Below are 22,992 nucleotides of genomic sequence, written 5' to 3'. Positions count from 1 at the left end.
ACAGGTATAGATGATTTAATTAAAAAAGAATTTGGGTTTCATGTTTAATGGACTTTTATTAAACATCGTTTTGTGGATAACAGGTCCCCTTTAAGACAGTGGTTCTTAACCTTTTTTCTAAATTATGGAGCAGAATCAAACTGTGTGATTAGAACAACTTCTTTTAATAACTAAGTTAATTGTAAAATAAAAAACGTCTCATTATTTAGGGGAATCATGGAGACTTAACCTGAACAGCATGAATGTCCAAATTGGGTCCCAACACATAGTACAGGTATGGGACCTATTATCCAGAATGCTTGGGACCTGTGGTTTTCCGGATCAGGGATCTTTCCATAATTTGGATCTCCTACCTTAAGTCTCTTAAAAATCATTTAAATATTGAATAACCCCAATAGGATTGTTTTGCCCCCAATAAGGATTAATTATATCTTAGTTGGGATCAATTACAAGGTACTGTTTTATTATTACAGAGAAAAGGGAATCAGTTTTAAAAATGTGAATTATTTGCTTATAATGGAGTCTATGGGAGATGGTCTTTCCATAATTCGGAACTTTCTGGATAATGCATTTCCAGATAAGGGATCCCATACCTGTACTGTATTTGTATGAAATCCTTTCTTGCCAAATGTTCTGTACATGGCAGTATAATTAATAGGAAAATTCCTATGCAAAACATGGTTGCAAATGTGCAAATCAGACCTATATTGTGATGCCTAGCTATAATTCCGACTAGCCCCCGACGAGGGCAAATTGCCATAAGATGTATCCTGCCTTGCTCAGTAGCGCTGCTCAGTATGCCTCTTCCTTCTATTCTTCCAGTTTTCCACTAGTTGTATATAAATTGAGGAGAACATATTTGTGTTTATGAGGTTTAACGGCGTAACTCTGCATTTCAGAAAGATTCTAAAATTCTGCATGCTAATTGATTCTCTTAAAGAAAAGGGAAAAAAAACCCCAACAAGCTGCAAAGCAATCAGAAAAGCAGGCAGGTGGTGTAGATTCATATCCATCAAACAATGCTATTTAGTTTCTAACCTGTGACTACATTTCTTGTTCGCTTTGATTTCAGAGTCTGCTCGTTAATCTCTATGCAAAGTAGATGAAATGAATATGCAGCATTTTTGATGTAATTGTATGGCGTGTTTGTAGCACTATAATTTTCCAAACAGGATCTTGCAATCAAGCTTCTATTCATTAGCGCGCGAACAATTTCGTTTCCGTGCTCTTCTCGATGCCAATCACTCCACTATCGTGAGCATCTGTGATAGAGAAAGAAACTTTCCTTTGTGCTGGTGGGCACAAGTTTAAACCTCAACTTTTATGCTATTAAAAGCGATGCATAATTATTTTAAAGACAATTCAGTGAGCGCGTAGCAATGGGCGCCGAGGGGGGTTTCTCCTAAAAGATTCCGTTTTATTTGCTATTTCTTTTTATGCTTGATGGACCGTTTTGGGCACACATGCTATTTGCCGCAAACAACAGAATCAAAAGGCATTTTGTGAAGATGGAGACCTCAGCTAAATGCACATCTTTGTGTTAAATCTGAGATGCGTTATGTAGTAGATGATTATTTTCCAAAAATAAAATGACAATCATATTATGCAGATTTCCCTGGATAAAGGGATTTTTCAGGTATAGGTATGGGACCTGTTATCCAGAATGCTCATGATCTGGGGTTTTCCGAATAAGGGGTCTTTCCATAATTGGGATCTCCATACCTTTAGTCTGCTAAAAAATGATTTAAACAGTGGGATTATTCTGCCTTCAATAGGGATTAATTATATTTAGTTGGGATCAAGTTCAAACTACTGTTTTATTAGTACAGAGATAAAGGAACCTGGACCTGGACCTGGGGTTTTCCGGATAAGGGGTCTTTCCATAATTTGGATATCCATACCTATAGTCTGCTAAAAAATGATTTAAACAGTGGGATTATTCTGCCTTCAATAGGGATTAATTATATTTTAGTTGGGATCAAGTTCAAGCTACTGTTTTATTATTACAGAGATAAAGGAAATCATTTTTAAAAAATAAAATTATTTACTTATAATGGAGTCTATGGGAGATGGCCTTTCCGTAATTGGGAAGTTTCTGGATAATGGGTTTCTGGATAACGGATGCCATGCATGTATCAGTTTTATAGTACTTTGCACTGTATTTTGAAGGAAAGACATTAAAAGACAATTAAACCTGCAATTAAGTTGATTCTGTATTGAAATACAATTTATAATACAGGTATGGGACCCATTATCCAGAATGCTCAGGACCAAGGGTATTCTGGATAAGGGGTCTTTCCGTAGTTTGGATCTCCATACCTTAAGTCTACTAAAAATCAATAAAACATTAATTAAACCCAATAGGATTGTTCTGCCCCCAATAAGGATTAATTATATCTTAGTTGGGATCAAGTACAGGTACTGTTTTATTATTACAGAGAAAAGGGAATCATTTAACCATTAAATAAACCCAATAGGGCTGTTCTGCACCCAATAAGGGGTAATTATATCTTAGTTGGGATCAAGTACAGGTACTGTTTTATTATTACAGGGAAAAGGGAATTATTTAACCATTAAATAAACCCAATAGGGCTGTTCTGCCCCCAATAAGGGGTAATTATATCTTAGTTGTGATCAAGTACAGGTACTGTTTTATTATTACAGAGAAAAGGGAATTATTTAACCATTAAATAAACCCAATAGGGCTGTTCTGCACCCAATAAGGGGTAATTATATCTTAGTTGGGATCAAGTACAGGTACTGTTTTATTATTACAGAGAAAAGGGAATCAGTTTTAAAATTCTGAATAATTTGATTAAAATGGAGTCTATGGGAGACGGGCTTTCCGTAATTCGGAGCTTTCTGGATAACGGGTTTCCGGATAAGGGATCCCATACTTGTATTCACAAGTACTGGCAAAAATGCACCAGAAATAACCCCCTTCTGCCTTCTGCTGACTGCATTATTCATATTAATGGGAGGAAGCATGCAGAGCCGGGTTAATACTAAATAGGGCCATAGGCAGGGCAGGCAGGGCACTTTTGGGGCCCCCCACTTAAAACTAAAAGTTCCATACTTTTATAACTGCTGTGCAATGGGACAGGCACAATTGTGGCTGAATGTGAACAGTGTCCCTCACCCTAAAGCCATCCTAAGGGAGTTTTTAATATATACTTAATATGTATTAAGATTAATATGTACTTTTTAAAATAACTTTTTCTGTAAGATATTGGTCTGTAATACAGGTAGAGGATCTATTATCTGAAATGCTTGGGATCATACTACATATCATTTAAACATTAACTAAACTCAGTTAACCACCATTATGGATTCATGCATCTTAGATCTGAGTACAGATATTTAACATAATTTAAACATGAAATAAATCTGGTCAAAAACTGATATGGATTCATGTGGTTTGGAACCTGGGGGCTATAAGCCTGCAGGATCATGGGAAAGTGACAGCCAACATAGGGTTAATGTTACGTTTAGTGTTATTGTATTTGGTTTGTATTGGAGGGAAACTTTCATAGTGTCAAGGCGGCCTGCTGTGTGGATGTTATCAGGGGCTGGCTGGTTCAATATTGGGTTGATACGGTAACGAAATGGTTATATTCTTTGTGAATATACATTTTAATCAATAAAGCTGCTGCGGCTTTTTATCCCCACCAATAAGTTTGTCTGGTCTCATTTATTATTGTCTGGTCTCATTTATTATTTATTAAAGGTGCTGTCTACGCTTCCCATGGATTGAGCACAGATATAGAATCTATTATCCAGAATACTTAAGTCTACTGAAAATAATTGAAACTTTACATACATTTTGTGGATAAGAGACTGTGTAACACTAGACAGTGTCAGTCAGAGGCAATGGCTACTAAACTGAATAAAGTACTAAACTGTGGACCTTATATTTGGTGGCTGTTGCTTCTCCTGGTTAAGCCAGGAGTGTTGTAATGATTTGTAATTGCTCCCTTTCCCCTTTGCCTTCCATTTCTTACTCCTGCAGACTCAGCAGGTACAGGAATTTATGCCTTTCTCCTGCCTAGGATAGACTGTTAACCCTTTTACCGAGGTCTAGTTATTGTGACCTGAGTCCAGGGTTGGACTGGGCTAGCGGGATACCAGGAAAAAAAAACATGCTGACCCAGACCTGAACACAGATATGCGTGTTCGGGGGGAGAGGTGGAGTGTGTGTGCAGGGGGTGTGCGTGGGCAGTGGGTGCTTCTGGGGTGGCAGCCCCAGTGGGACCCACACACCCCAGCCTGACCCTGCCTGAGTCCTGCTCCTTGGTCCTGGGTTTCTGTACTGTACCTGCTTCCTGTACTGCTGTAAGTAATTGAGATTCTTTTCCATTACAGGTATTGGACCCCTTATCCGGAAACCCATTATCCAGAAAGTTCTGAATTACAGAAAGGCCATTTCCCATAAACTCCATTATAAGCAAATAATTCCAATATTTAAAATTGATTTCCTTTTTCTCTGTAATTATAAAACAGTACCTTGTACTTGATCCCAACTAAGATATAATTAATCCTTATCGGAGGCAAAACAAGCCTATTGAGTTTATTCAATATTTAAATTATTTTTAGCAGACTTAAGTTATGAAGATCCAAATTACGCAAAGATCCCTTATCCGGAAAACCCCAAGTCCCGAAACATTCTGGATAACAGGTCCCATACCTGTGTACTTATCCCGCATCTATTCATTACCTGTTTAATCTAATCGTTACCTGGCCTTGCTATTGCCAACCCCCTGCCCTCACCTCTTGTAATTGCCTGTTGCATGCCCTAATAAAATATGTTTTTGAATTGTGATTTACATGTGATTCATGCTTGTACACCTCACTTTATAAATATTGACACAGATGCTCATTTGAATGGAGATTAGAGATTTTAGTGACTCCAATGTTACTTTTTCCTTGTGTTTAGTACAATTTTTTTACCTTTTTTCCCAAGGTTAATTTTTTTTACCAGTCATATTCTTGTGCAGTATCATTATTGCACCATTTATCCTTCCTTATCTTTTAACAGGAAGCCTAGGCCCTTCTTATGAAGAGCAGCCCCACAGCATGACTCTGCCACCATGGGTTTTAATATAGAAGCAGGGGGGTTTCATCCATAACTCTGGCCTGTCTGTGTAGAGCAGGATTTTCTGATCAGCACATGTTTATACACTCAAAATGTAATACTATCTTTGGTAATGTAAATTACACACATCCCTTTACATAAAGCAATGTGGTCTGAAAATTCTATTATGTCCTAAACACAAAAGTTACATCATGTGACAAAATTCCAGGAACGAAATAGCTCGGGTATAGACATCACATTTGTAGGCTGTAAACCAGGATAAATTAAACCGTATTACAGCAGTATTTTTGAACGGCTTGATCAAGAATTCTGCCTTTTGCAGAGCGCTTCATATACTGTACATCAATATTTGCAAAATATGTTAACATTTTCCACCACTGTCCTAAAAACACAGGGCACAGTATGAATAGTGGTATAATTATTTATACCAATCCCCCCCACACACACAAGCACCCAATTCCTTGCATCGGAATCCTGCCCCTTTAGTTTCTTGTCCTTCCCTTCACATCATTGGTCCTCCTTTCCATGTCATTCCTTTGCCCCCTCCACATCATTTCCTGCCCCCGCTGGTATTTTACTTTTTAAAAAATGGCAGCCTTACATGTCAGTCACTGCAGATACTGCCAAATTAGCACATTCACTGCATTTTGCGTGTGACAAAGACTTACTTAAAGTTTACTATAGAAAACCATTTATTTTTTGAAAGCATACATTCTGCACAATCCAAAATGGGTAAATATGTCTTTCTGCTCCAAACTACCAAACCACAAAGCTATGCTATGCAGTTTTAATGAATTTCTAAATCTTGTCTCAAACCTTGAATTTTACAGCATATTATTTCCCACATGTGATAATGTACCGAGATAAAGTAAAGTAAATGTATCTGGTATGTACAGAAATGAACACAGAGCATATGTATTTTCATGGCTGACACACCAGTTGCTGCACAACAAGAACCCTGTATGAGTGTTAAGTGATGTAAGAGACCCCAGAATATTATTATAATATTAATACACACATTCCAAAATCCAAAATGGGAAAATATGTCTTTTTATACTACTTTGTACTCTATGATAAACTTTAGGTAGGGCTAAAATATCCTAAATATGAATTTTGTGAGTCTTCTGAACAGTTTGATTAGGATGTATAGGATTACCTATGTCGTTATGCCAATAGTGCATAATTTTAATAGCTGACACCAAAAAGCATGTAAGTAACATTTACTAAGGCAGACATTTAAAGAAATTGTACTGTAAAATGTATTGGTAGGAAAACACTGCCCACTGAATGCACATCAACTGCACCTCTCCAGTGTATGAGATGGAAATCAGAAAATAATTGTGCAACAATAGCCAGTTTGTAGTTCAACTACAGCCATAACCAGAGCAGACAGCATTTTATTAGTTGTTCAATCACCATGAATAAAACTATCACATATATACATTATATACAGTAAAAAATGTGTGTGTGTCTGTGTGTGTGTGTGCATATGTATCTCAAAAAATCCAATATATAAGAATTTATATCTATCTATGTGAGGAATTCATTCTGGCATCTCTACAACAGACAGTGTAAATTAAAGTTCAAATATAATGGCTCTAAGATCATTCCCACAATTCTCGGCTCTCTGTGCTTATGTATAATTGCAAGCTACGCTGTGGACAACTTCCTTGCTTTATTCAAAGCAAAACTCTTATTGCTCGGAAAGTCTTTTCATTTATGAGAGACATTCCCCAGACAGACAGCTCAATGAGCCAGGCAAAAGACAAGCCAGAAACTATAATTACTTCCTGATTGGGGAGGCCACCCACTGGGTAAGAAACGCAACGCACAACCAGGGAATATCAATAACGTGTGATCTGGATGTAATCAGCTGCCATCTTAAATATGAGGAATATTAATGTCAGCAATTTCCATATACAGTAACAAGGCACTCTTTGAGATGCAAGAGGTACCAAGTCACCTCACCTTCATAGATTTCGCTATTAGAATGTAGGGTTTTCTAGACCACAAGTTACATTTTCAAAATGATTTCATTTATGTTATTAGCAGTTATTTATCAGTAATGAACACCTTTGTCGATGTTAGTGTTTTACAGTTCTGCGAATTGTATATAAAATATAATCATTGATTACATTTTATCACAATAGGGAGATACAAGGGGTGGTTTACTTAGTGCAACTCAATGTGTATGTGCCATTGTGCCATGTTGGACACAATTACAATGCTTTTCCCCATAATTCCAACATTATTGCAGTCACCAGTGGGAGTTATGTCTTAAGGCCCCCATACACGGGCCGATAGAAGTTGCTGATATTGGTCCCTTGGACAGCTTATCTGCCCGTGTAGGGGCAGAAACGAGCGGGCTGGCCGACCGATATCTGGCCTGAAATTGGCCAGATATCGATCAGCCAGGTTAAAACATTCAGTCGGATCGGGGGCCACATCGGCTCTTTGATGCGGTCCCCGAACCGGCTGCCCCATTGCCGCCTACATAATCCTGTCGTTTGGCCCAGGGCGGATCTTACCGTGTATGGGGACCTTTACACAATTGCAGCCCATATGTCAAAATGGTGCCAGGGGGGAAATTTTCACATTCAAGGTGTGCTCTTTATTTTTTGTGTACTGATACAAAGGACTGTGGGAACCTTGGAACTACCACATGGTTTGGAGGTAACGGTAGCTCAGTGTTCACCTGCATCGAGAGTTGCCACATTTCCTAAGGAATAATACCAGCCAGGGGATAGGGTAGTGGGGTGAGTAAGCTAGGGTCGGGATTATGATGCAACGTGGCCTGGGTTATGATGCAACCGCCGGAGTTGTGATGCAAAAGGGGAGGAGCAATGTCATGGAAAGGTTGGCATGGGACAGATTGCCAGTATTGTAATATTGTCCCCGATCTTGGCTGGTATTTTACTTGCTAGGCCTGTAACATATCGGCCTGGTAGCAACCCTACCTGCATTGGAGCGGAAGGCAGAAAGGACTGAGTAGTGCCAAGTGCAACTATACAGAAGTGTAAGGAATAGTGACGCAGGTACCATTAATAAATGGGATTTCTGTGTAACTGATTAATTCTGCAGTCTGACAACTGCACTTTCAGTTACAAATCAACCCTATAATTGTGTATAAAATACTATATATAATATGCCAACAAAAAAGGTGCATATACCGTAGATATGCATAGGATAAGTACAATTTGCAGTGTTTTGTCGCCCTACTAATATTAACCATTAATTATTGGGCAGGCAATTATCATTGACACATTTTTGAGAAATAAATACCTGCTCAGTACATTCTGTTCAAGTTAATGGAGGGATGATTTGGAGTGTTTTGTCCCCTGCTCATGTTGGACAAGCTGCTCTAAGCAACATGGTTCTTTTCCAACCATAACAAGTGCTAAGTAACATCTTTGCACCTTTGTATGTTCCTGAAACTTCCAATGTTTCAATGCCACATACCAGGGGCCAAAAAGTTCTTTAAATAAAAGTCAGAGATCATTAAATAAAAGTAAGAGATCATTAAATAAAAGTCAGAGATGTCACACACAATCCACTGTCAGTTTAAAAGCACAATCTTTGATGATTTGATGGCTTTCAGATTTACTTTAGACAATAAAAGATTTGGGTATCACTGCAAATGAAACTTAATGTGCTGTGTGCTGGATCTCTATTAAATATATATGTATGCCTATATATATATTTATTACATGCAATTGCACATACATACATACACACAGCTTAGAGATTACTGTAGTCCAGGATATTATGCATTCCAAAAAGTATTTTTAGACATTAAAGGAATCTTCCATCATAACCTTACTAGATTGGGCATTCCAAAGCCTCACCCCTTTCATGGTAAAGAACCAACTGTGTTCAAGTGAAAGTTCTGTTCTTCAAGATGACACCTTTCTAGGGGTCTATAAAGAGGCAAAATTATATATTTACCCCTAGAGAGTACATTTATGTTGCCAATTTGTAGGCAAATTAACAACGCCAGCACTATAAATTTACAGCCCCAAGTTCATTTAGGAACAAATTAATAAGCTAAGGATTAAGGACAGACCCCTTAAATACTTCTCTGACAACACTGCTGCAATAGAAAATGTTTCATTTACCATTACTGTTTGTAATCTTTAAGGCAGTTTTCTAATTTTCTAGAAGGGGATGTGGTTTTCTTCAAGAAGTACAACTGCCTATGTGGGATTCACGTAGATTCCATTAGTAGAAACCACAAAACCAAAAATCATTTTGCAATGTAAATTCTAAATGGTCGAACGGATAGTCAGTCTCAAAAGAAACCCATAAGTCATTTGGATAATCTTGTCATGAGCTGTCACAAAGGAAGAGTCCATGAATCAACTACTTGCCCCTGAGGCAGGACTGCTGGTGCCTGCAGATGAGTTTATCCCCACTGTAAATAAAGCAGCAAATAGACAATTAAACAGATGCCCAAAGAGACCACACTAGACACATGATTGGTGGTCAGGCTGCAGTGCACCAGTCCCAGTTGCATGAGTTTGGGTTCACCAGGAGAGATAACCAGTGGGACCAGTGGCAGGGCTTTACATGTTAACCAAGAAACCTTTCAGAATCTTTCAGTTTTAGATCAGTTTGAATTGGCAGCTGGATGAATTCTTTCAATGATTCTGGTATGGCTGCTCTGACCATCTCAGATAGTCTAATAATAAAGTTTTAGGGCATATTCATTCCACTGAGTATCCATAGCCCAGCATTGAAACTTGCTGCATAATCTTTAGCTGGATGTTGCCCATGGACCATTGCTTTAATGGCTGCCTCAGCAGTAGCTAAACACTGAGGATCATCATCTAAAACATCCACAGCTTGGAAAAAAGCCTTGATGTTGCACAAAAGAAACCCTAAGACTGTGGTCTTACTACTTTAGACCTTAAGGCCCCCATACATGGGCCGATAGAAGCTGCCGATATTGGTCCCTTGGACCGACTCGGCAGCTTATCTGCCCGTGTAGGGGCAGAAACAAGCGGGCTGGCTGACCGATATCTGGCCTGAAATTGGCCAGCTATCGGTCGGCCAGGTTAGAAAATCCAGTCGGATTGGGGACCCCATCGGCTTGTTGATGCGGTCCCCGAACTGACTGCCCCATTGCCGCCAAATGATCGGATTATTATTTTTTTTAACTTCAAGCTCCCCTATATTGCCCACCTGTAGGTGGGGATATCGGGGGAAGATCCGCTCACTTGGCGATCTCGCCAAGCGAGCGGATCTTACCGTGTATGGGGACCTTTACTTCAGCATTTGTTTTGGACTCAGCAACTGTTTAGATAAGTACTGATTAAGTAGATAAGTAGATAAGTACTGAGCTGCAATTATGCTGCATTTGAAATGATGATTTTCCTGTTAAATGCACTTTGCACATTGTACAGGTATGGGACCCATAATCCAGAATGCTTGGGACCTGGGGTTTTCCAGATAAGGGGTCTTTCCGTAATTCAGATCTCCTACCTTAAGTCTACTAAACAAATTATTTAAACAGTAATTAAACCCAATTGGATTGTTTTGTGTCCAATAAGAATTCATCATATCTTAGTTGGGATCAAGTACTAGGTACTGATTTATTATTACAGAGAAAAGGGAATCATTTAACCATTAAATAAACCCAATAGGGATGTTTTGCCTCCAATAAGGATTAATTATATCTTAGTTGGGATCAAGTACTAGGTACTGATTTATTATTACAGAGAAAAAAGAAATCATTTTTAAAAAGGTGAATTATTTGATAACAATGGAGTCCATCGGAGATGGCCTTTCCGTAATTCTGAACTTTCTGGATAACGGGTTTCCGGATAAGGGGTCCTCTCAAATATTGGGCCAGATTTAATTTGAAGGAAAAAGTTTTTCTCTTAATTCGATTCAAGATTTTCCCATATACCTCATTGTAGGTTTCATGTGATAAACCATGAATAAGTTTTTCCCCTCAAATTGAATCTGGACATTGTTATTTAACATAAAACAATTTGCCAAATTCTCATGTGGGCCCCAGACAAACAACACAACACAAAGTACATTGCAGGCTACAAGCTATTACATGCTGGAGCTTTAGGATAATTTGCTTTTGCCTACAGAATATACTCTGGGCAAACTATAAGGGCAAAACACAATATGGCACTTTACGCTTTCCCATGCTGCACAATGGAACGTTAAAGGAATACTCATGGGAAAACATGTTTTTTTTAAAAACACATCAGTTATTAGAGCTTCTCCCGCAGAATCCTGCATTGGAATCTGTTTTTCAAAAACGGTTTTTTTGTAGCGCTGGCTCCTTCTGAAAGCTCAGACTCAGGCACAATGCACTGAGATGGTGCCTACACACCAATATTACAGCTAAAAATACATTTGTTGGTTCAAGAATAACATTTTAAATGGTAGAGTGAATTATTTGCTATGTAAACAGCGTAATTTAGAGATAACAAACACACGATAAAATTCATGAAAAAATTAATGTCTAATCTGTATATCTCAACCCAGTTATTTAACAGAGAAACAGTGTAAATTGGACTAAGGAGTTCCACAAATATTTTCAAATTAGCTATATGCTGCCTACTGTGAGTACTAATGTGGCAGATTTCCATAAACTTTTGAAAACTTTTGAATAGTGGCTGCAAACACACCTCAAGATCCCTTTACATTTGCCTTTAGCAGGATATAATTTCACATCTCTTTTCATCTTGTGTCATAGGGAACTCTTACCTGCACCAAATAAATGGCACACAGAGGCCGTTATTGATGCTGCACGCTTTAACAGTCTGAAATTGTCTATGCAACTATTTGTAAATAGAAAGATGGAACTCAGAAGAAATCTCTACCACTACATGTAAAAATCAGTTCATGTAACAGGTAACACTGTTAGCAGAACCATGTTATGTTTTTAAAAGTAGGATGGTAGAACTGGTACAAATACAGGTTGGTAGGTGGTATAGCACTTAGTAATTGATATAATAGATGGTAATTATGCTTAGTCCTGACACACAGTGAGCTGTAAAGCTGGCTACACACACAAGATCCACTCCTTGGTTACCTGGTTTGGCCACCTATTTGCTGGACCATATTGGGCTGATTAGTTTGGGGAAAAAGTTCCATTTGTCTATTTTTTTAGTGCATGTACTTGTCTAATACTGATATATTTGCTTCAAGGCATTGCACGTCTGTAGATATAGATATATCATCACATAACTCCCATCTTTGTCTATGTACATTGTCACAGTCAACCTGTTGCTCTGTAGAATATCACACAACCATTGTGCACTAGCAGATAACTACACACACCACTCCCCGTGCAAAATCCTTCCACAGAACTATAGCAGTATACTGAATGATGGTGGTATCCCTGGATTAGATTACTCAACCTGTAGTGCACCTACATGGCATCACACAGGCTATTTCAATGGACCATCAGATCCTTACACAGTCCTTCTGGTACTACAGATTATTACTAGCGATGAGCGAATCTGTCTCGTTTTGCTTCGCCAAAAAATTTGTGAGTCTTTCAAAAGATTCGCAGAACGGCGAAAATGTCGCGCGGCAAAAAAAAAACTATTCTTTTGACGCGCGACTATTCTTTTGACACCCATGACTATTCTTGCGACAATTTTTTTGGACACGCGACTATTTGTGCGGCAATTTTTGGACGCACTCAAATCCATGCCTGGTGAAACATTTGGCCCACTACTAATTATAACCCAAAACCCTTGTTGCTCTGCCTCAATGCTTTTACAGATCAGTATTAGTTACAGATCATTGTTATTAGCATTGTTTCAGGGGCAAACAAAAGATATAAAACAAACTTACATAGCTGGCAGATGATAGGAGGGGACAGCCTTATTTCTAATCACATGGTCTGACAGAGAACAAATTTTTGAAATGCACAAATGTAATGATCATAAGCATAAACCTGGAATAAACTCTAGAAAAGGATGTGGAAATCCAATACTGCCTCAAGAAAGCAACTGGGTTTACATTTATTACATCCCTTTTGTAGGCACTGGATCAAAAGCTTTGGCTAACTTCAAATAAACAACTCACTGCATTTCCTTTGTCTAATGCCATCAGCGTTCCAACTTATCCATAGATGCATTTGGCATGTTTGAATTACAGTCTCGCTACCAGCAATATTGTTTTGTGGGTTGACCCTTTATAGTACATAAAGAAAAATATAAAGGAGAACTAAAGCCTAACAAAGAAGCAGGTTAGACATGCTGCACATTATGTTTTGGGCTTCTGTACCAGCCCAAGGCAACCACAATGTCCCCAGTAGCCCCCCATCTTGATCCCCTGCTTCACTGCACATGCTCTGTGCTGCTGTCACTTACCTGAGCTTAGGGACTGACGCACAATATACCGTATACAATATAACATTCATACTACAAGGCTGATTAGTAATTAATCTAAATTCTTATTACATGGCAGCTGAGAGACCAGTATAATGTGCATGAGAATTTAGTAATTACCCCTGTAGCATTATGACATCTAATCCTCATTTTTTCCATGATAGTTTGTGATGCCCCCTAAGCTTAGCTGCACAGAGCACACTGAGCATGTGATGTTACTGACACTCCTAACAAAGCCAAGATGGTGACCCCCTGTGCACAAGTTTGAAGACTGAAATTGTTACTATTAGCTATGAGCTAAGTTTTTCAGCAGGTATGGATTCACTGCAAAATTCTGCATTTCACAATCAACAAATATATTTACAAAACCAACGCAATTTTCACAGTGAACAAAGCATTGCTACCCAGATTTGTTTTTAGGGTCCAGTTCTCCTTTGAAAACACAATACTATCAGGTCTTCTGCACCCCATAGCTTAGGGCAGGGGTTATATAGCATGATCAGTCTCTGTGTGCTCTACCCTCACTACCTGACATATCCTATACACAGCAGAATGCCAGAGAGATGGATTTACTTCTCTTTAGCTTCTCAGAGATTATTCTGGGTAATGGAGCCTCTTTCTTTACTTATCAATGTTCTCATCTCCTGCAGAGATTAAACACTCTACTCCATCTCCAGCACCATCCATACAGACATGGGGGGGCGGAATATCCAACATACAGCAATCTTTCTGCAAGTTTCATACATTCTAAATGATTTCCTAGGACAGTTAATGAAAACAAGGAGCTGCTACACAAAAACCTTTATATCTTAAAAAAAACTATAGTATATAATTAATAAACTGAAAAAATGCTTGGAAAGAAGCAATTATAACATTGTTACATTGATGCTTTGGGGTTAGTTTCTCAATAAAAGTACATACAGTAAATATACAGTAAAAGTATATAGATTGTATATAGATTGTAAGCTCTACGGGGCAGGGACCTCCATCCTCTTGTGTCTTTGACTCTTAACTTATTGCAACTGTAACTGTATCTTGTATTTATTGTTATACTTTGTATTTATCTATTATCTTATTAACCCCCTGTTTGTACTAATGTATTCTACTGTACAGCGCTGCGTACATAAGTAGCACTTTATAAATAAAAATATACATACATACATACAAAAGTACATACCACTATATATTGTAAGCTCTTTTGGGCAGGGCTCTCTTCACCTCTTGTATCGGTCATTGATTGCTTTATATGTTACTCTGTATGTCCAATGTATGAAACCTACTTATTGTACAGCGCTGCGGAATATGTTGGCGCTTTATAAATAAATGTTAATAATACTAATATTAATAGTTATATAGATGACAAATGCAGGATACTAAAGGTTTTTGATGTGTTTCTTCTTTAAACTTTTCTACAATCAAGATTTCACTCCCTTAATATGTCATTTTTTTCAATTAAAAATGAATGAATTCAACATATGTCGGCATTTCTCCATCCACTGGACAGGGAACTGTTCCGCCTGGCTGGTCTATAAACTAAGTACCAATTTTACAAGACAGCAAAATTCTGCATTACCATAGTTCTTTATATTAAACCGCACCAGTGGGTGAATATGATATAATTATTCCTGGCCATATAATTACCGTTTCGTCACACACCCCAGATTTCGTTGGTGATTATATATTTTACCTTATGTTTACAGTTTCATTCACTGTGAATGCTGCCATGGTGTATGGGCTGTACTTACTGATATTGCAAATTAGATAAATTACCATTTTAAACAGGTTCAAGCTTTAAGAGAATGTCCTTTAGAAGTTATTTCTACTGGTCTACTTCAAAATACCTGAAATTACTGCTCATAGCTCTGAGGACGATTATGCACTTTAATCAGCAGCTTTCACTCTACTACAACATCGAGTAAGGAAGTGCAATGATTTCAATTTAATGGCATAGCATTTGCTTTTTCAAGCAGCTATTTCCATTTTGATTAAAAAAAAAAAGATACATTTTCATGATTAACCTAGCTGTTGCTATCAGGAATGACAATGGCGCATCAGCCTTCACATGGTTTAATAAGCATGTTTATTATGTATGCATGATCATATAAATAAAATATACAGTATATATATAAAGTATAAAAATATAGAAATAAAATAGGCAACAATATTCTTAGCATCTAATGTGCATTATGAGTATAGTGAGGGGCAAATCTGTCCTGTTTTGCTTCACTGAAAAGAAAATTTGTGAAACGCAATGACATTAATGGGATTTTTTTTTCTGTGTTTTGAGTTTTTTTTTGCACAAAATACATTGAAGTCAATGGGTGATTTTTAGCTGCTTTTTTTCGTAAAATGCATTGAAGTCAAGGGATATTTTGTTTATGGTGTTTTTTTCTTGGTGGGTTTTTCTTGCACGGTTTTTGTGGTTAGTCCACGCCTGGCTCATCACTACTTATCATTATCTCTGTTCCAAATTTCCTTTGGACTGAAGTGAATAACACAAAAGCAAACAACATTTACAAAAACTACACAGAAGATTAAAGGTCCCCATACACGGTAAGATCTGCTCGCCTGGCGAGATCGCCAAGTAAGCGGATCTTCCCCCGATATCCCCACCTACGGGTGGGCGATATCGGGGAGCTTGAAGTTAAAAAAAATAATAATACGATCGTTTGGCCCTGGGGCCAAACGACCGGATTATGTAGACGGCAATGGGGCAGTCGGTTCGGGGACCGCATCAACGAGCCGATGCGGTCCCCGATCCGACTGGATTTTCTAACCTGGCCGATCGATATCTGCCCAATTTCAGGCCAGATATCGGTCGGCCAGCCTGCTCGTTTCTGCCCCTACACGGGCAGATAAGCTGCTGAGTCGGTCCAAGGGACTATTGGCCCGTGTATGGGGGCCTTTAGAAAGCAGTGATTATTTGTGCCTACATTGTGCCAATTCAACTACAGAAATTGGTTGGGTACTTTGGATATTTAGTTGGTTTATTTCTTTAAAGGTTAATACAGGTTGATGTAGTTTATTAGTATTATCAGCTAAGTAAAGTTAATATATGGGAAAACAGTGATCACACTGATGGGACGCAGGCCGTTGGGGGGAGGAGCACATCAACAAGCCAATGAGCTCCTTGCCCCCAATGCAATTTTTTAACCTGACTGATTTTTCGACAGATATTGGTTGGGCAGGACCATCAGCCAACTTGATTCGTCTACAGCTTTTATTGGCCCATGTATGGCCACAGGTGCTACATTTCATCAGTGCAGTTACCATTTAGCTTTGATGCTTTTATTTTTTTCACTTTTAGTAGACTAATCACAACTAATTGCTGATTGGTTACCATTGGGAACTGTACTGTAGCAATTTAGCATTTATCATAGTAAATGTGAGCTGTGCCAAGAATTCCAAAAGATCTTGTAAAACGCTTTGAATAACAATTTTTTTTAGAAACTGGCATAGCTAGCCTAACTGGCCCTATTATAATGACATGCAACTGGTAAGTCTTAGGGGCTGATTTACTTACCCACGAACGGGTCGAATGGAGTCCGATTGCGTTTTTTTCGTAATGATCGGTACTTTGCGATTTTTTCGTATGTTTTGCGATTTTTTCGGATTCTTTACGAATTTTTCGGATCCAATACGATTTTTGCGTAAAAACGCGAGTTTTCCTATCCATTACGAAAGCTGCGTAAAAAGTTGCGCATTTTGCGTAGCGTTAAAACTTACGCGAAAAATGCGCAACTTTTCGCGTAAGTTTTAACGCTACGAAAAATGCGCAACTTTTTACGCAACTTTCGTAATGGATACGAAAAACTCGCGTTTTTACGCAAAAATCGTATTGGATCCGAAAAATTCGTACAGAATCCGAAAAAATCGCAAAACATACGAAAAAGTCGCAAAATGTTCGTTTTCAAGTCGGAACTTTTCCAATTCGGGTCGGATTCGTGGGTTAGTAAATCAGCCCCATAGTGTAACTTATGTTTAAGGCCCATGGTCTGTATTCCAAAAACAGTTGTGTGCTGAATATTTACATTCCAAATGTCATCCATGCAGTTCTCCAAATATATCAGCTTTTCATACTGTTCCTAGCTGCACAAATATATGTACAAAGTTATATGAACCCAGTCAGCCTATACTATGTTATTTTCTTCTGACCTGTCTAATCTGTTTTCTCCTTTATATGACTAGAACCGTATTTTAGCCTTCAAATGACACAGATTCCATGCTGGGCTGATTTACAGCACCTGAGTCTGAGCTGTCAGAAGGAGCCAGCGCTACACATTAGAACTGCTTTCAGGTAACCTATTGTTTCTCCTACTCCCATGTAACTGGAGGAGTCCCAAGGAGACTTGGATTTCTTACTATTGAGTGCTATTCTGATATCTACTGGGAGCTGCTATCTTGCTCCCTTTCCATTGTTCTGATGACCGGCTGCTGGGAGGGGGGTGATACCACTCCATCTTGCAGCTCAGCAGTAAAGTGTGACTGAAGTTTATCAGAGCACAGGTCACATGGCTGCGGCTCCCTGGGAAATTAAGAATACGGCTAGCCCCATGTGAAATTTCAACATTAAATGTAGGAAAAATCTGATCTTTGTGTTCCTCAAAAGACATGTTTTCCCATGCTGGTATTCGTTTAAGTAAAAAATGAGCAAGTGTTGGGTTGTTAGGCTTAACAATCCTTTTCATTATGATGGTTTATTGATCACGATTAAGCAGCTGGGCACATGAGGGACATTGCACAAAAATGCTTCAAGTCACTAAAGAGGATTCATTGTTCATTTACTAAGGGAGTACAAAATATGTGTCCAAATTGCCATGTTTATATTATAGTCATACCCATAAAGCAGAGGGTTTTTCCCACAACTGCGGACACCTGCAAAATATAATGCTCTGCAGCTTTTGCAAAATGTACCAACATAGAGGGAAATTAGTGTTCACAATAGTAAATGCAGAGGGCTAATGGCACTGGCTAATTTGTATGATATCAGTAATGGTGTTAGCAGTAGTGACGAGTGAATCTGTCCCGTTTCGCGGAAAAATTCACGAATCTTTCAAAAGATTTGCAAAACGGTGAAAAATTTGCAAAACAGTGAAAATGTTGCATGTCAAAAAAATTGTCGACTATTCTTTTGTCACCCGCGGCTATTGTTTTGTCGCACGGCTATTCTTTTGTCGCCCACGGCTATTGTTTTGTCGCACAACTATTCTTTTGTCGCCTGCGGCTATTGTTTTGTCGCACAACTATTCTTTTGTTGCCCGCGGCTATTGTTTTGTCGCACGGCTATTCTTTTATCGCCCATGGCTATTGTTTTGTCGCCCGCGGCTATTGTTTTGTCGCCCACGGCTATTGTTTTGTCGCACGGCTATTCTTTTGTCGCCCACGGCTATTGTTTTGTCGCCCGCGGCTATTGTTTTGTCGCCCGCGGCTATTGTTTTGTCGCACGACAATTGTTTTGTCGCCCCAGCTATTCTTTTGTTGCACAGCTATTCGTTTGTCGCCCGTGACAATTTTTGGACGCGCAGCGAATTTTTTCGAAGCAAATTTTTTCATTCGTTTCGCGAAACAATCCGCCAATGATGAAACGCGGAAATTCCCCACGAATCCATGCCTGGCGAAACATTTTGCCCATCACTAGTTAGCAGTTAATACCAGTGTTAGCATTCACTAGAGGCAAGTCATTTGTGTGTATAGGAGCAGCACGTGAAGGGACCCTGGATGCTACCACTCCTCAAGGTAGGTGTTAAAGGGGTAGTTCACCTGTAAATTAACTTTTAGTATGTTCCTTATTAAGCATTAGCAAACAATGGTTGAGCAGAATTAGAAGATGAACAGTAAAGGGTCTAATAAGAAAGATAAATAATAAAACATGCCAATAAGATTAACACTGTAACCTCACAAAGCAATCATTTTTTGGTTGCCAGAAAGACACTTTTTCCATTGGGGAGCAGTGCAGGTGCAATATTTTGACATAGTAAATCCGAGTTCTCTCCATATACAGTTAGTCCCACCTAAATGTATATGTAGAGAAATAAAATTGTGTATTCTGTACAGCAACAAATGTACATACATTGGGGAGCAGCAATATCAAACTGAGTGTTGAACAGCTGGTACTGGTATAGGACCCATTATCCAGAATGCTCTGGACCAAGGATATTCCGCATAAGGGGTCTTTCCATAATTTGGATCTCCATACCTTAATTCTACTAAAAAAAACAATAAAACATGAATTAAACCCAGTAGGATTGTTTTGCATCCAATAAGGATTGTTTATATCTTAGTTGGGATCAATTACAAGATACTGTTTTATTACTACAGAGAAAAAGGATATAATTTTTAAAATTGAGTTATTTCATTAAAATGGAGTCTATGGGAGAAAGGCTTTCTGTAATTCGGAGCCTTCTAGATAACGGGTTTCCAGATAAGGGATCCCATACCTGTACAGAGCAGAACATTCTGGAATAAATTTACAACAATAGTTACAGAGTGGCTCTAGAACACATATAAAACCAAAACAAACGACTTTATTGTATTTAACATTAAATATATGTAATATTAACAACAATACTCAACGTTCTTTTTGCCAATTACCATTTAAACATGATTCATTTAGAGAGCACAGTGGTTCATATATATGGTGGCAATGCTCCTTGGCACAATGTTTCTGGTCTAATTAATTCCGTTACTCACATCCACCTTAACAAAGACCATTGGATAGCTGTTGGATTTATGAATTTCCAATATTGATATTGATTCCGGAAAACTCATTACTTTTTTATTTATAGCCGCTAAACAAATTATTGCTGAATCGTGGCTTACTGCCTCCCTTTCAGTTCCTCAGCTGAAAGCACAGATTACCACTATCATGATAAATGAGAAATTGACATCCAAATTGGTTGGTACCCATGATACATTTCTCCAGATTTGGGAATCTTGGGCTCCATGAGCAGTTACCTCTGGGCTTGAGTTATCCCTCTGCTCAGCATAGTCCTGAAGTGATAGGGGTTTTTAGTTGGTATATGTTATATAGTGGCTTAATATTTATTATTCTTTATTATAGCAAAGTGTTCTTTAAATTCAGAGAAGTACCACCGTGGCCCTAAGAGAATATTCCTTCCTATAGTCAGTTTTAGATACATTTATTACATAACAAAAGAATCAGGCAATGTGTTTTGTTAGAAATAGTTTATTTAGACATTTTCCACCTGTATATTTTAATATGAAATAAGCAATACAAATATGATGAAAAATGATTCATTTAACACACAACCGAGGAGCTCTGTCAAGCAACCTTATCACTGGCTAATCTGAAACCAAAAGGGACTCATCCACGCAAAGGTTGTGAACCAGCGATTTCAAAGATCAGCATCCTTGTCTTGTGTCTGAGCATTCATATCAATAACCTCTCCTCTGTGCATTTCCCTTATGCCATGACTTCCTCTCCTTGGAATCCCACAAGACTTGGACAGAATGGTAAAGAATAAGTGGATGTTACAAGCCAAAGGAATGTTGATCCCGCTCCAGCTCTGTGATGTGACCACCATTCTTTCCCCATAAATCTGCTGTGTGTCGGTGACGCCTGGTTCACAGCTTCGTCCCCAGTCAGGATACACTTATTCCTGTTGATTACACATCAGTGCACTTGGAGGGAAATCATAGGAACCCTTCCCAGGAAGGGAGGTACATGAGGAAAAGTGCTGATAAAAAAGTCATCACGGGCTATGACAGTCCCCTATGTTCATCCTGACAGCAACCTGGGATTGTCATAAGACTGACCAAAGTCAGGAGTTAGATTGTGGCAAAATGGCCTTGAGTCAATGTACAATGCTACAAATCTATACGGCAAGGGTGTTTTTCCAAAGCAGCACACACAACTGAGATATATAACATTGCTGAATATACTGTACCCCTATAGGGCACATTGTACATATTCTTTAATAGTACAAAACAGATTTCAGTGAAACAGTAGCTTAGCAGATAATGTCAATTTTTAGGGTTTTAGCACTTTGGATTTGGTGCATCCCTAGTGTAGGTGCTGAGATATTGTTTACCTGACGTCCTGCCTTTATAAGCCATTGGGACCTTTAAAAATATTAGGTTGCTGCAGTTTTGGGGGTTATTTTTATAATAACAATATATTCTACCTACAGGAAATAGATTGTGTAAATATTATATGTATATAATGTATGCTGCACACACACACACAATGCCAAACAGAATGCACACAATGAACTAGTTTCTTTATGCCTGGGCGCCGGTGCTGCAAGATGCCAATAGATTTCTTTTTTCTTAGCAAGTTAGACTAACATTGAACCCAGAGCATATAGTTATATTAATTAGCAGGACCTGGGTTCAACGTTGCTCTTACTTGCTAAGTCCCTGGGTGCAGGGCCAGAACTAAGGGCAGTCAGACAACCGTGCTGTGACCCTGGGCATGTACCTCTCCTGCTTCTCCTACAGAACTTCTCTAGCAGCAGTGGGCAGTTTTGAGGTTGAGGGAGAAAGAAGCAGCAGAGAAGGAAGAGAAGAAGCAGCAGCAGCAGTGGGTGGGTAAGAAAGAAAGAGAGGAGTTGCCGAGGGTTGCTAGGGACAAGATTGGGATGGGGCTTGCCTTGGGCACCTTTATTTTGGCTCAGCCTGGGTGCATTTTATATTGTTGACCTTTCAGTTTTTTGACCCCTGGCTTGAGTTTTACTAATTGGTGTCTATGGCTGAACTTTGAATAGGAATTTGTTTAACCCTTTGGATGCCTTTGGGCTTTTGCTCAATCTGCCTGTGCCAGCTTCCTCCTAAGTACCTTACACCTGGTTCAGTTGGCTTCATGGCCCTGACAATTTTATCTTCTTTTGTTGACTTTGCGCAGGATATTTGTTCTCTGCAAATCGGCATATGAACATGGAGATGGGTGCTCCTTTATTTCTTGCCTCTGCGGAAGCATAAGATGAGGGCATGTCCTCTAAAGGAGGAAGAAAAGTTAAAGGGCTGGCTCACCTTTTAGTTTACTTATAGTATGTTATAGAATGGCTAATTTATTTGTTATAGTTTTTGAATTATTTGCCTTCTTCTCCCAAGTCTTTGCAGTTTTTAAATGGGGGTCACTGACCCCGGCAGCCAATAAGTTATTGCTCTGTGAGGCTACAGTTTTATTGTTACCTTTTGTAACTTTCTTTTCTATTCGGTCCTTTGCCTATTCATACACAAGTCTCTCATCCACTCCTTGGTTGCTAAGGTAACCTGGACCCTAGCAACCAAATAGCTGCTGACACTCCAAACTGGAGAGCTCCTAAACTGAAAAGAAATAACTAAAAACCTACAAATAATAAAAAATGAAGACCAATTGCAGATTGAATAGAATATCACTCTCTACATCAGGGATCCCGAACATTTTATACCCGTGAGCCACATTTAAATGGAAAAAGTGTTGGGGAGCAACACAAGCATAAAAAAGGTTCCAGGGGGTGCCAATAAGAGATAGAATTGGCTACTTTATAGCCCCTATGTGGACTGGCAGCCTACAGAAGGCTCTGTTTGGCATTA

The sequence above is a fragment of the Xenopus tropicalis genome, chromosome 8 (genome assembly GCF_000004195.4).
Source record: "Xenopus tropicalis strain Nigerian chromosome 8, UCB_Xtro_10.0, whole genome shotgun sequence".
In the NCBI taxonomy this organism is placed as follows: Eukaryota; Metazoa; Chordata; class Amphibia; order Anura; family Pipidae; genus Xenopus; species Xenopus tropicalis.
Note: the sequence above shows the minus strand (reverse complement) of the source record.